The 15912-nt window shown below is 42.6% G+C and overlaps 1 pseudogene; it reads right to left on the bottom strand.

The window, feature by feature from the left end:
* On the bottom strand, positions 11901–14281 carry LOC110400208 (annotated as a pseudogene).

Genomic DNA, 15912 nt, shown 5'->3' with positions numbered 1-15912 from the left:
TTTCTTTACGTTTCACTTTACCGTCCTGAAGGGGCAGGTAGGTTGCAGCTAACTCCATCTAAAAGCTTTGATTTTCCATCTCTATCCCCCTAAACCCAGCTCTTGCGGGTGGGATGTGACCTGTAGGAGTAATCAGGACTATGAACGCCAAAATGCTGCAAAAAAAGGGCCCGCTCTCTTCTCATTACCTACAGTAGGAGGGACTTTTAATTGCCATCTCCAGTGCTGCGCACTTCCAAAAGTCTTACAAACAGTTTAAATGAACTCGTTTAAATTACACTGCAGTGTAAATGGAAAATTTTGGCTCTGTCTGTTATATCTAATCAGCGTCTGTTTTCAAACAGATTTGCTGGAAACAAAATATCCCCCTCTTTTGCAGAGATAGGGTCGCTGGCACCTACCTGGTGTGGAAAGACATGCGACATCAAGAGATGAGACTTCACTGAAGGGGATATCTCCTGTCTGTAGTACTGGGTGTGTGGCTGCTGTTGTGCTTCAAACTTCTGATTTTAAAAGTAAGCATTGAATTTTTTTTTTGAGGAAAGACATAGTTCTATAAAGAAGATTGTTTCTAATCTGGCAGAGAAATTATCAGACATTTAATCTGCAGGCTCTCGGTACGTGAAGTAACATGAAGTACTTCTCCTATTTTGGGCAGGTGGAGGATTTAGCTGTTATTTCCAAGGATACTTTAGAATGGGAAGGTAAAAGTTCTCTGGATTTATTGGGATAAGCAGGCGTTTTGTCTTCTGAGCTCGAGAAACCCCTTTTCCTTGGCATTTATATGTAAAATTCCACCAGTTTAGTAGATGCTGCCTCTTCAAGAGATCGAAGGCCTCTGCCGTCAGTAATAAGAAGTATGAAAAATTAAGTAAGATTTTTAAGATCTGTTCATCCTTACGCTTTCCTCAGTCACATCCCTGCTGTCTCTTTAGAAAGCATCTCTTGATGAACATGTTTTGTTTTTTTTTCTCCTGCTGTTGATAGTTCTGTTTTCTGCCAAAAAATTATTTTCAGGAAATATTCTTGTATAATATTTTGAGATCTTTAACCTGATGAAAACTAATGAGATACTCTAACGCTTGCTCATTTGCATTTGATGGGCATTTGAAACTTGTAGCCTCTTGCTGTATTCATTTACCATTCCCCCCAGCGGTCGAAACCATAAGCCAAATTCCCTGGGAATTACGGCCACTCTGTACTGTGCTGTTGCCATAATCTTGTCCTAAACAAGAAGAGAAAATAGCTGGTTGTTACTGGGTATGTAGAAATGATAACTGCCTGTTATGCACAGTCATGCCGATTGATGAATCGACATAAATTTGTTGCTTGCACACAATAATATGGATGTGGTGGCTCCAGCCTGGGTTCTTTGCTTTATACCACATTGTAAGCATTTCAGGATGCAAGACCATGACAGCACAAACTGTTTACCCAAACAGCAGGAGCACAAGTCGTATGGGGAGCGGCTGAGGGAATGGGATTGTTTGGGCTGGAGAGGAGAAGGCTCAGGGGAGAACTTACCGCTCTCTACAACTCCCTGCAAGGAGGTCGTGGCGAGGTGGGGGCGGCCTCTGCTCCCAGGTAACAACGTTAGGATGAGAAACGATGGCCTTAAGTTGTGCCACGGGAGGTTCAGGCTGTATCTTAGGAAATATTTATTCTCCGAAAGAGTGGTGATGCACTGGCACAGGCTGGCCAGGGAGGTGGCGGAGTCAAGAACCGTGGAGATGTGACACTGAGGGATATGGTCAGTGGGCATGGTGGGGAGGGGTTGGCTGATGGTTGGTGACCTTAGTGTTCTTTTCCAACCCTAATGATTCTACGATGCTGTGAAAATGTCTACAGTGCTTTAGTGATACTGTGTTACATTTTACAGGAATCTGAATTAGCGTTCAAGATGTTCCCAATAAGCAGTTGTCCTTCCAAAGCCAGGCGATATTTACTGCTTTAGGGTGGGTTAATGACTTCAGGTTAGTAAATGCTAATATGCAGGTGTAACGTTCTGATTCTGTTACTTATTTGGCTAGTGTAATTTCTGCATTTAATTCCTGTCACCTGATTTGCAGATGTAAATCCCCATTTGGGAAAGCAGTGGAACGAATGGAAAGAAGAGCTCACTTTGAATGAACAGAGCTCTGTTTTATATATATAAAACAGTTGTTCTTTGCAAATGAGGTGCTGGATTTCTTGAATACCGCCTTCATCTTAGGCAAGGTGGAGCTACATTTAATTCCAGCATTCAGAAGCACCAGGGTTGATTGCACCTTAAGGCTTGGCTTTGCTAAATAAGCCTTCAGGAGCACAGCACCATGTACAATACTTCAGCATGCAGTGTAGGTTCCCAGAGTTTAATATAGGAGGAACCATTAATCTGACCTTTCCATACCCAGTTCTTTTCTTTCGTCCACTTGCCCAACGACTTGGAGTTGTTTAAAAGGTAAGATTGCCTAGAGAACGTGCTCCTTAAAGGAAGGCAGATGTTATTTCCAAAGATCAGGAAATACTTTCTGTTCCAGTTTCTGTGTGCTAAAACTATACAGATACCATGTCGAATTTGGTGAAGAGTTGACATTTTTAGAGATGTTAATGCTTGTTTCTTGGATCAAGTAATGAGGGAAGCTGAAGAAGGAAAATCAGCTATTGATATAATTGTGATTATCTCACTGAACTTTGTGTGTGATTTAATTGCAGAAGGGCCCGTCTGTATCATGTATCAGAGAACATGCTATTTTTCTGTTCAGCATTACACTAAGAGATGAAAGTCACACACTGAAAAGCTGTTATGGTAACTTTTACCTTAGGTGGAGAGAACATCAAATGAAGAAAGCTAATCACAGGAACAGCTTGCAGGGGCACGGTGTTTTTTTAAAGATTCTATATTTGGTGCCTGGAGTAAATGTATATACCTTACTAAAATAAAGTCTGTTTAGAAGGACAAAAAAAAAGACATCTGGGTAGAAGCATTGTAGAAGCGATAAAGGAACACTTTAAAATATGAATTGAATGTCTGAATGAGAAAAGGAGGGGAAAAAGATTTTTTTAAGTATAAAAATGTAGTGAAAAGTAGAAATAATAATTTTTAAAAATGGAGGAAAAAAATGCATGATATTATCGAGGTGTCATGGATTTGGAAGAAATCCCCACTGCATTAAGAGTCAGCGTGCCATTCTGGTTAATACCATATTTGTGGATTTTGAAAATGTTTCTAGCAAGGTCCTTTGCTAAGGTTTCTTATTGACCTGAAGTTTCATGTTGTAGAAGAGTAATAAAACTAGTTAAAGATGGAAACAAATGTAGGAAGAAATTATCAGATTTTAATTATACCAGCAAAAACTGTTGGGTTCTTTGCTACTCACGTTACTCATAAACGATTGGAAAAAGACAAAAAAACCATGAAAGCGTCTAGGCTGATGATACAAATCTACTTTGTTCTGACAAATCTGAAGCTGACTGCCAACAAGTACAGAAGGATCCTGAAATCCTGGATGACTGGGCAATAAAATGGCAGATGAAATTCAGTGGCAGTAATGCAAATTAATGCACAGAGAGGGGATAGTGTTCTATTTCTGTGCGTGAGAGGCTCTAACGGCACTATTACTATGCAAGGGAGAGATCTTGAAGCCATTCTGGATTGCTGTCTGAGCACAGGAAATGTCAAAGCGCTGTCATCCAAGGATGTTCTGAGTGCTTTATATTCTCCTGCAATTTCCAGAACTTCTTGCGTTGTACTGTGTAGAATTCTTACTTTTGTACCAAAATAATGCAGAAGTAGAAAACAAGAAGCACCGTAGTCATTTTGCTGTGCAATGGCCGATAAAATCCCTGAAATTAATCCAATTTAACTTTTAACTAACGTTTATGTAGAAGGATAAAGTCTAGGTCATGAAGCGTTGTTTAATACCACGATCTGTTTTATTTTAGTTTACTGAGTAGCTTGGTATGATTTATGAGGACTCATTCAGCATGGAATCACACGATGCATCACAGCTAGATGAAGTGAATTGGAAGTTAATGCATCATTAAAGAATTGAGAATGTTTTCTCTTCCATAAAAAAATAGAATGGAGAAAACCTAAAGCATGTTCTTAACTGCTTCCTTCATCGTGCTGTTACCTTGTCTTAATACATTGTTTGTAAAGTGCTAAGTTTTTCGAGTGCTTTACTGAACAGCACCGGTCTCTTATGGAGCAATAACTGGGTTGAGGGGAATGAGCTATAGAAGCACAGACTTTAAGAATGAAGAGTAAAGAGTCGTTTTATACTGCAGGTAAAAGTATACTAAACATGGTCTGTGGCATTTGGACAAAATATATACCTTTAGAAATGTGAAGTGCCATTAATTTGCTAGGACTCCTAAACTGAAGCCCTGGCCACAAAAGTAAGAAAGAACTGCTGTTCAGTGTCCTCTAACAGGGACTGGGCTGCTCAAACCCCTGCTGGAAGTCTCAGTTCAGACAACCTTATATCTGAATAGCTCGGGTACAGTGCTTATAAGCACGTAGCTCAGTATCTCATCAGATCCCCATTACAAAGTATTTCCAGTTTATGGTTTAGGATCAGAGTATCTTAAATATATCTAAGGACATATTTGCCTCTTTAAGTAACATATTTACCTCTTTAAGTAATGAGATACCTGAAGTTTTCAAGACACCCTGTTATAACATAGAATCATAGAATGATTTGGGTTGGAAGGGACCTTTAAGATCATCTAGTTCCAGCCCCCCTGCTATAGGCAGGGACACCTCCCTCTAGACCAGGTTGCTCAAAGCCCCATCCAGCCTGGCCTTGAATGCTTCCAGGGAGGGGGCAGCCACAACTTCGCTGGGCAACCCGTTCCAGTGTCTCACCACCCTCATAGTAAAGAATTTCTTCCTAACGTCTAGACTGAATCTGCCCTCTTCCGGTTTAAAACCATTTCCCCTTGTCCCCATTTGCATCATTCCAGTTCAGCTGTTGCTTAGCTATTACACAGGAATTTGGTGGTATGTTTTTCTAGCAGGGTCGCTCTTAGACATGACTTGCCAGATGTTACATCAATACCAGAGAGGCAGTCTTGGCTTGGAAGTGCCACATAAATGGAGGATTCAGTTTCCCATTACCAAGGCAATTTCTTAAGTGACTGGGTATCTCTGTCCAGCTGAAAAATTGTATAATTTTAAAAGATTTGGAGTAAAAAGCACTTTATGGAGCAATTTATTTTTAATGCTCCCAAAATCAGGGAGGGTTGCCTAGTTTAGTTTTGAAAGCTATCCTAAGGAACATATCTGAAAAAAAAATAGGAAAGTGAGAAAGAGCTATAATATCCCATTTTCTTAAAATCAGCCAGCTACTGAAAGTTTTTTTGCCCTTAAAATCTGATATATATGCATATATACACACATAGCTTTTGTTCCCTGTATTTCTCAAAGAGTGAAAGAATCATTTTTGCTTGGATCATTTCTAGAAGGATACAGATATCAGGAATAACCTATTTAAAAGCCCTTTTAAAAGCAATCAATTTTGGACCCGGTGAAAAAGAATGCTACCAAATAAATGTTCCTCTGAATTGCTCTAACTGAAATAACAACAAAAGAATGTGCTCAGGAATACATAGCATTATTTTCGGGTGCTTTAAACTCAAGCAGAACTGTGAGTGCTGCACAGCAGAAGTGGTTTGTGGCGGCAGAGATGATGGAGCTGATTCTGATCCTGGCAACGCCGATGCTAAAGTACACTTGGCCTTCTCTGGGAACACTCTGACCGGTAGTCTCAAAGCTCCCATGGTGAGACAAATGGCGTATACAATGGTCTCTGAGGCAGCAGCAGCCCTAAACTAGCATGCCTCAGCTGTCAAATTGGTTCACTGTAATTAAACGCACAGAAAATGGGCACACAGTTCCAGTCTGCGTAGCCGGTTGTCCTTTTCCAGAGCTTCACGAGAAAGAGCCAACCTCCTTTTTACTGAAAAAAAAGAGGTAATAATAACCCCAGCAATAAACCACACTGTTGCCAAATTAAAGAAGATAACAAGCTAAAAGCTTAGAGAAAATGCATCCGCAGTATGTGTGTTCCTGATTTGTGCTCGAAGGTGAAGTGGGACTGGAGCCTGCCGTAGGATATAGAAATAATCTTTTTGATGAGTGGGTGATGTAGACCGCCTACACAAAAGAGAAAAGGTGTTGCGAAGTTACTGCCTTTAGATGCATATTTATACACATCAGAAGAGATAAATGAATTTCATGAGAGGTACTGTAAGGAAATGGAGGTTTGTATTTTGTAGCCTACAAGACAGAAGCATGCCAGTTAATGTTACTACTCTTAGACAGACGATAGTAGATCTAGGATTTTCATTAATGGATTAAAGTGAAAAATACAAGTGGGATTAAGACAGTAAAAAAAATCATTAGCAAATGTTATGATTTTTCAGCCACGGGAGAGCGATTCTAGTTTCTTTACGTCTGTGCCTTGGGAAAATTCTCCAGCTTCTCGCAGAAATTCAAGGCATGATTTTAAAACTCATTGCTTTTGCCCTCTTCTCAGCTTTTAAGAGAAAGATCAGACTGTAGAAGTAGTGAAAGTCACTGCATTTTGTTGTTGGCTTCCTAATTTGTGACAGTTTGTGGGATTAGTCTGTCTGAAGATATCGCCTTAGCTCAAGATCTGTACAAATGATTGAAAATTGGTTTCTGGCTGCTTGATCGATTTCATAGACTCCATAGAATCGTAGACTTGTTTGAGTTGGAAGGCGCCTTTAAAGGTCACCTAGTCCAACTCTCCTGCCGTGGACAGGGACTTGCACAGCACTAGAAAGTAATCTTGGCTTTCAGTGTGGAGTAGGAGTCTTCGGTTGTTTTAAATTTTCGGAGGATTCTTACATTGTAGAGTTGTGATCTGCTGTGAAATGCTTGGGCCTCAAAATCCACCCCCCATCCTTAAATGGCAACTAGGGGCGCCTCATGAGCCAGCTTGCCCAGTGCTCCATTCAGGAACTTTTAGCTGTATTAAGCATTGATTCCTGTAAGTGTAAGCAGGTGATGAATCTGCAAATGCCTAACAGAACTGGAAAGTGAGAGCGCTGGAGGCAATCGAACCTCAAGAAGACAAGGTGGATGCAGTAAATCGTTCAAACGCCTGGTTTCCTCTGTAGAATCATCCTCAGAGGTTTGCATCTCAGACTGTATCCAATGCAAAGAGCATAAAACAGCCCTCAGTAAATAAGGTATTTTAAGATAAGGTTTTAGATAACATTAGGAGCCTTGGTAAGAATAAAGTTTCTCTGTGTGGAGAAAATCAACTTCTGTCCCCAGCGGTGCATCTCTGGTCCCTCTCACATCCAGGTTTTGCTCATTTCTTCATACGCGCCCTTGGGGAGACTTGTGAATTAGAAGTTTTTTCTTTACTCTCCTGCTCATTTAAAATATTCTCTCAAGCAGTTAATAATGTGTATTTATTTTTTGTTTTGGCAATTACAGTTTATAACATTTGAATACTTTTGAAGATGGGTAAAGCTTTTTCCTTAGCGCAGTGAATAATGGAAACATAATAGAATAAATTAAATGAGATATGGAAACTTTATCTTTTGTTTTGTGAAACTTTATTTGCAATGGCTGATTTAGTTCATTTTGCATGTTGATAGAACGTCCTATTCAATCTTTGAAACAAAATACATTTTTTTCATTTATCAGAAGTGTCTGTTGCAATACACAGCACTAGTTTCAGTGGAAGATGCTGCTGTCAAATGGAAAAGCTCCGGGTAAGTTTCTGGTTTGGATTACACAGGCGTGTACAGCCGTCTCTGGAATTTCTCTGGATTTTTACTGTGACTCATAAAGTAAGCCTGCACTGAATCTACTTGCAGATGTCGTATGACCTCGTGAGTACTTTCTCTTGCTGGAATGATTGCTACGTATGTGAGTAGTGCAGGTCACCATTGGAGCCACCAAGCCTGACTCTTTTCTTTTGCATCAGATTGGATTTTACGGTTGTATTTCCATCCTGGATTCTTTACCGCATTTCCTCTTCCTGTTTCCTTTAAGTTTGATCGAGTCAGACATTACTAAAATGTACAATGGTTCTGAGAATTATGGAGTGTGAAACATTCTTAGAAAGACTGAAGTGAATGGACTTCATTAAATGTTTTTATACATAATGTATAAAAATATATATATAAAAGCTAGGATGACAACAGAAAGGTAGCATATAGACCTCCTAGTTCTTTGACTTAATTGGCATTGTTATCTGTCTTTAGCACCCACAGCTGTACTTGAGCATGTAGCAAAGAAAGTATTTTAAAATTTTCCCAACATCCTTTTTTTAGGGTTTTTTTTTTTTTAGGGTTTTTTTTTTTTTTTTTTTTGGTCTTATTTGACCTTTGAAGCTGGGAACTATGTCATCTGTTCTGACTTGTTGACAACCTACTCAAAGGAAAGGACAAGAATAGGAGGAGGATTGAGTGCCGGGGATGGCTCTTTTTAGAGCGTTTAATTATAATTTTTCAGCTGGTCCTCCTTCATCCCCTCTTTTCTACTTCCTCTTGACTTAATTTCTGTGTGTTGCTCTGACTTTAACAACATTATCTGGAATTCATTTATGTGGGTGACTCCCACGGTTGCCTTTGTAGAGCACTGGGAGGTCTCATGCTGGGAGGAGTGATGTGGATAATCGTTTCTGGCTTTCTGGCTTCCAAATGGGTTGGTTCAGCTCAGCTCACGTGCTGAGGCCGAGACCCGGGGTGCGGGCTCCTTGGTTTGGCTCAGCATTAGGTTTTACTCTGTAGTTTTCTTCTGGCTTCTTGTAGATCCAGTAGTGCTGAAAAGTTCCTTTTATCAGTATTCTGGCAAAATCGCTGATTGAGCTGCTGTACTGAAACATGTCTAAGCACAGTCTTCAGGAACTGATGCATTTTAATTCAGCTGGCAGATTTGCAATGTATCGATATAATTTGAATGTGGCATAGCTTGCTTTTACATAAACACCAGCGCATGCTTTTTCCTGCTTTTCTTTCTTTCTTTTCTTTTTGAAGAGGTCACAGATTCCTGAAAACTTCATCTTTAATTTATCCTTATAGACCTTCCAGAGTAATGCTGTTTAAACTTTTACGTGCAGTGGGCTATTTATTTTTGAAATAGCCCTAAGTTCTCATGGTGGAGAAAAAAAGGAGAAGATTCCCACTTGCGAAAGTAAAAATTTATAAAATCCCTCATTTCTTCTCAGTGCTTGCTGTAGATTTTATAGTTGTGCATATTTTGTCACATCCTCCCTAATTTAGCACTTGGTGGGTGCCAGCTGTTGGAGACTGTGCGAGTGAATAATACATAGAAATAAGTGATCCAGAGGAATATAAATTCCCTGTTTCCTAGGAAGATCCAAGCGTAGATCGCAGTCTTTTAACTCACACTCAGTATTTTCCACTGATTTTCTTTTCCCTTCCTGGGCGGTTAACGGAAATAAAAGAAAATCAAAGTATAGTGCTCAGCTGCGAGCCCCGAAATAAGTGCAAGTCTACCAGTTGAAGGATCCTGGCCCTAGAGGTGTGATACATAAACATAGTAATGAGAGTGAATTTGTGCATACAAAGTACGTGAAACGCACGCAATTGTAAGTAAAAAAAAAAATTATGCAGCTACTCCTGGTAAATGAACACCAATGCGTTGTCCGGTATTGATTTGTGTATTCAAGATCAGATTGGTGAATGGTGTTTTACATTTTCCTCACTTCCAGGACTGACAAAACTGTCCCTTGGGAGGCTGTGACAGAGACGTAGAACGAAGCGTATTTAGAACAGGTGGCATCATCTGTGCTTTGGGATTCGTCTGTAAGGCCCAGGAGACCACCACACCTCTGTTACGGGGACCGGTGTCAGGTAATGCATTGGCACAGGGGGCTGCAGGTGTTCTGGAAGCACGGGCTGTTTCCATCGAGATAAAGCTCCTCCTGTGAAGTGAAGTCACCATACTGTGCATCGACTCAAGGAGAATCAGGCAGAGGATCTGCTATAGTGTTCCGAACGCAAACCACCGGTACGTGCTGACTGGTCTAGGCTGCAGCGTGTGATGTCACGTGCGTAATAGAGGTGAGCTGTGGCCTTTCTAATTCTATTATGTCAGGTTACAAGGAGGCGTTTGAGGTGTCTTTCACCCATCCATTGCTGCAGTCCCACTTCCAGCTCCATGCTGCTCGTGCTTTGTGTGGTGCGTTAAGTCCTGCAGCGCTGTCTTATGCTCTCGCCTTCCTAAGGTGGGTGGGATCCGACAAGGAATCATTAGTGGTGTTCGTACGGAACACTGGGCTCTTGCCTGAAAAACAAATAGAGTGTTTGTGCATATATTACCAAAATAAATTTCCTGGCTTAACTTGATTGAAATTCATTTATGCTAAAAACGTGAGCTCATCGGTTGCCTGGACATGATTCAATTCTCCAGAAGAGACGCGATGAAGAGAAATGAAAATACCAGTTCAGCAAAAGGCACCTGACAAAACCAGGCTGGAAGGAGAAGTATGGAGGCAGGAGAATCAGAAGTATCAGGAATCGGAGGCAGCCATGGATGGCAGCCTGGCTCCTCCCGGAGCTCTCCTGCCAGCAGAGCACCTATGGCTTTTAGGCGGTCTTCTGTTTCTCAGTGCATTGTCTGAGTCTCCGCGTATTTTCTTCACGGTGAGCTTTGTCTATCTGATGCCTTTATCTCAGGATAAATGAGAGTGGGATCTGCCCTCTCTTGTCAGTTTGCACCGCCAGCCTCTCTTTGCAGCGTGCAGAGAAGTGTACGCTTGTGAACAAGCAGCAGGTTAAGAGAACAGCTTAGAGTGGAAGTGGAATAAGCTTATAGCGAAGAAAAGAACACAGTTCCTTTTAGAGAGGTGTTGTCTTCTATTTCTCCTTGCATCTCAACATAACGTACAGTAGCACCAATACAATAGCTTTCAATAAATTACATTGACAGAAGTAAGCGCTGGGACTTGTATCAAACGCTTCTGTAATAAGATCCCGCTGTCTTCCCTGGAGATCTAGCGTAATAGTCTCGGTGCAGCAAAGGCCGTTTATATCTCTCTTCCTGACGTGTCCCTCAGCACCCTGTTTGCTTGAATGCAACCAGCTGCCCGGGGTCTGTGCAGCTCCTTTACTCCTGTTACAATAGCAGGGCTTGACCATGGAGCCACAGTGCACTGTTATCTTCTTTCCTTGGAATAATGACAAGCCCTGCTCGTTTACAGGTAAGATTCGTCCACATCCCACAAAGAAGCAGGAAGCGTGAAAAATGCTTTTCTCAGGTGTTTTCCATCTCTGTCCCCTTCCTCGCCTGGGGTACCCATCCATCTTCTTCCACGAGGAAAATGATCGCTTCAGCGGCAGTTGTGTGACAGCGCCGGTCACGCTGTAGAAAAATAGGAGAAGCTTAGGAGCCGAAGAGACGTTTCACAGCACTTCTTCAGGCTGCACGATAGACGTGTGTTAGGAAAGGCAAGAATGTGCCGGACAGCCTTTCTCCAAAGGCTGCGTGAAGTCATCGCTAACTGCGAGGACTGATCAGAGAATTCAAAGCACCGTCCACCGTGTGAGAGCAAGGGCAGAGGGCTGCGTTCTGAGCAGAGTGCTCTGGCTGGCAGCTGACAATAGGCCGAGCTTTCTGTGATGTGAGGTGGATTTACAGGAATTCAGACGTTACGGTCATACAGCTGTTCCCCACTGTGTTTTTAATTCCACCTATGCTTTCGCTACTCAGACTAAATTTCTTTTTTTCTCTCACTAACAAGGTCATTGTTATTTCCACCCCTCTAAAGGCAAATAATGTATGCAATGGTGAAAATATGTCAGATTTAACAAGCTGACACTGCTGTTGCTGCTGTCTGCATTACACTGTGCTTCACAGTGGTGCCCTGTGAACGCTACCGCTGCTCCGTTCACTGGGAGCCATCCTCGAATTGAAAGTCATGTCGTGAGCTGAACTTTGGCAACTTCTTTTCCAGCTTCTTATTTTTGCTGTTCAAAATGAATCACCCACCCCTGCGGCATTTATGACTGTGACGTGGGATCCCAAAAAATCCCTTTTTGCTAAAACTGACCCAGGAGATTTATTAGAAAAAGGATGACAGTATTATCTCTAAATCGTGTTTCATCACATTACCTTGTTAACTTACATTAAGATGTTACCTTATGGTACCTTAGCGAGTAATCATCGTGTAGCTGTGAGCGGTAGAAGGGGATGTAAGCTTCCTGTGCGAATGAGAACTTGGCTATGCATTTGTTGGTAATTTTTATTAGCTAGGCAAAATAGTATGGAAGAGGTAATTCCATGGGAGTTTATAAGGATTGTCGCTCCTGTGAATGGTCAGTGAGTTTGGATTGTGCTCGCGACAATAACTACAAGAACGTCTGCCCACGTGCCAAGGTTTAGGTAAAGGGTGCCGGAGTTTCGGGGGTTAGTTGAGAATAGTCGTTCCCTGACGAAGGTCACAGGTGAGATGGCCGAGTGCTGAAGTGTTAGGCCGTGGTCCTTTTTACAGAGGTTCAATTCCTCTTATTGACTGTGCAGCGAAATTCATACTGAGTTGCAAGCTCGCTGATGCGCAGAGGCGTGCCGGGGTCTTGTAAGCAGGAGCCAGCAGGTAAGGTGGTTAGCTCTTAAATAGAACTAGATGGGATCAAGACCCATCTGCAAAGGTAAGGCTTTAGTTGGCTGGGAGAGTCTGCTTTACATTCAGAAGCCACAAGTTAGCATCTTGTCAGTCACAGCGCTCTGCAGAAACCAAGAGAATTTAACTTTCTTATTTAAGGCATTGAAGGCTTCCACTTTCAACTGCTCTGTCCTAAGTTTCTGGGTTGCGGTGAGGATTACGGGATCGGGGGTAATGGCAGCGGCGGTGGTGTAAAGATGCATGAGTATTCACTGGTAGACCATAGCTTCACGTGGTTGGAGGAGCTGAGGGCAAGCGTCACTGAGTGATACGTGAGACAGTGTTAAAAGAACCGGCTGAATAGTAATGTGTGGTGATGACTGTGGCCGCTGGGGTTATTAGCCATTTGGTAAGCTTTTGGATGCCAACTCATTTAGGTCGGAAGGCGGTTAGCGGTGAGAGGCCTGCTAGGGAGAGCAGTGTCAGCACTAGGGTTGTGTTTAGTATGGGGGTTTATGTTAGTGAGATTACTGTTGTCCATAATTTTAGGACATGGTCTAAGGATAGGAATGTGGCTGTCATGATGATAGACAAGTTAGAAGGTGAGGAGGGCGAGTTTAGAATTGTGAAGGATGATTATGGCTCTGCAGCAGAGGTGGGAAATAGATGAGAAGGCTAGGATTTCTTGTTTGTTTGACTTAGGACCGTTCAATGTCCATGAGACGTAGAGGTAATAGCTAGGATGGTAAGTAGGGTGGCGTTGGGCGATCGGGATGTTAGTACGAGGAGGGTGACTGGGGGGGGATTTTATTAGCGGTGAGAGTAGCAAGGCAGTAGTTAGGGATGTTCCTTGAAACACTTCGGGAACTCGAAAGCGGAATGGAACTAAGTGTAGTTGGATTGCCTTTGCTAATGCAAATAGGAGCCATACAGAAGGATAGCTTAGTTGTGTGATGTCCCATTGGCCAACGGCCCAGGCATCAATTATGTTCAGAGAGAATAAAGTCTGATGAGGTTGACTGGGTCAGGAAACGTTTGGCTGCGACTTCAATTGCTCGTGGGTGGTCTGATTTGGAGATGAGTGGGATGAGGGCTAGGGTGGCCGGTTCGGGCCATTACTCGATAGTTGCTTGAAACTGTGATAGTAGTTCCTACGATTAGGCATAGGGTTGTGATTAATTTTGCTTGTGGGTTCATTAGTAGGGGAAGGGGTTGAGCCATCATTGCTGGGGTACGGTCTTCCCCACGTAGCTTAATTAGCTGACGCTACAAGAAAATACCGTAGAAGGAGGACAAAGAGTTTTGACCTCTTTTGCGTAGGTTCAGTTCTTACTTTTCCACGTTTTTCTTTGGGAAGAGCTGTTGTACCTCTGTATTCACTTTGCCATAGTGCGCCTTTAGGTTCAGGTGCATTTCTTTAGGTGAGGAGGTAGGCTAGCATAGCAGATTGGCATGCCGATGTGCCAGAGTGCATGCCCAGTGTTATGGGCAGGAAGTTTTTTCATAGAAGGTGCATTAACTGGTCATAGTGGAGCTGTGGATATGAGGCTTGGACTCACAGAAATCGAGAAGATGAAGCAGCGCTTTTGTGGGTAGTGCGATTGAGAATAGTTCTGAGCGGCGGTTTAAAAGAGCTTGGATTTAGGGATAGGATTGTGGTTACTGTGTTTATTAAGACAGTATTTGTGTGTTTGGCTAGGAATTATTGTGAGGAATCGTGAGACGAAAATAAATAAGGTAGAGGGTTCTAAGTGATGGCTAGAGTGCTTAGGGTTTCGTTTTTTCTGGGTACAATTAAAGAGAGCAGGATAGGTAGAGCGACTTTGTAGGAGATAGATAGTTTGTGTGACTCCTCGAAGTGCTCCAGTTAGCGCATATTTTGAGTTTGAGGCCCATCCTGATCAGAGGAATGAGTATATGGCCAGAGAGAAGGTCTAGTTTTAGATCAGAAAGGGAGACTGGTAACGATGAGGGGATTCAGCTGGTGAGGGCTAGGAAGAAGGGCTGGGACAGGGGTTATGAAGAAGAAAAAGGGGAGGACCTGGAAGGGCATCTGCAGCTGATTGCAGTAGTCCAAACTGGCCTATGATGTCTGAACCTTTTGGGGCTTCTTCTACTTTTTTTTTTTTTTTTTTCAACCAATGTTAGGAAGGCTACGGTGACTAGGATGGAGAGTCCATAGAATTGGGATATGACAAGGTGGTTTATTGTGGTGAATCACGTCAGGAGAAGCTAGGGAGAGGATTTTTACCTCTGGGTAAAGGGATTAAGTAAGTCTTTTGCATTTGTTGAGCGCTGCCATGCTAGCTTGGGCCTTTTCTAGGACTTAGTGTGGTGGTGTTAGTCGGGACTAGTGCTTGGAGTATTGGCCCCACTTCTCTGGTCTTTTTGTACTAGGAGAAGTATACTGTTGAAAATCAACCTGGATTACTCCGATCTCTACTCAGATCACATAGGGCTGTTAACGGTTGAACAAATTAATCCTTAATACGTTGTCCTGATCCAACACCGAGGTCATGAAAGTTATCCTGCTAAGGGAATCGTGTGTGTGTGTCAACGGTTTACGGGCGTTAGGCCCGATTCCGTGACGAAGGGGACAGGGGACCCAAGGGCCCACGTCCCGGGAAAAGGGGAAAGGGGAAAAGGATAGGGAGATGGCCCTGAGAGCAAAGAACAGCGGCAACAATCTGAGGAGAAACAAACTAATTTACTAAATAAAATATCGGAATGCAAAACAACACACTATAATACAATATAATTACAATTTAAGCTGATAAATCCAATACAGAGAGAGAGAATGGCCCAAAATCAAGGTAGGCCTTACTCTACTACCGACGATAAGACGGCTGGAGAGCGAGGTGCTGCCAAGACGAGAGACGGCGGAAAAAGGGACGAGGTCTCGTGATCTGCAAGTTTTTATACTGTGAGCTTTTATCTTTTCCCTCCGGCTGGAAAATGGTAACAGAGGAGCAAAGTACCGTGGGGACTGTAGTAGTCCTTCTCTTCTGAGGACCAGGTACATTCATTACATGATGTTATGATGTGGAGTACCAATAACTGAAAATCATAAAACCATGACAGTGTGTTTGTATTTGAAATGCGTGTGCATTGTTGATGGCTGCTTTAGGGCTCACAGCAGCATGGAGTGGACTGTTACCCGCTAGCGAAGGCTGTGTTCTTTTTCAAGCGAGGAAGCTGTACCTCCCTTAAATAGCTCTTCTTGATTCTGTCACGCCACGCAGTGGGGGAGACTCCCCAGAGGGGGGGAGATTTAAGGGGAACATTGGTTTGTTCTGCAGGCAACCAGGTATCACCTATC

The sequence above is a fragment of the Numida meleagris genome, chromosome 5, assembly GCF_002078875.1.
Source record: "Numida meleagris isolate 19003 breed g44 Domestic line chromosome 5, NumMel1.0, whole genome shotgun sequence".
In the NCBI taxonomy this organism is placed as follows: domain Eukaryota; kingdom Metazoa; phylum Chordata; class Aves; order Galliformes; family Numididae; genus Numida; species Numida meleagris.
The sequence above is the reverse complement of the archived record's forward strand: the minus strand, read 5'-3'. Positions and strand labels throughout refer to the sequence as shown.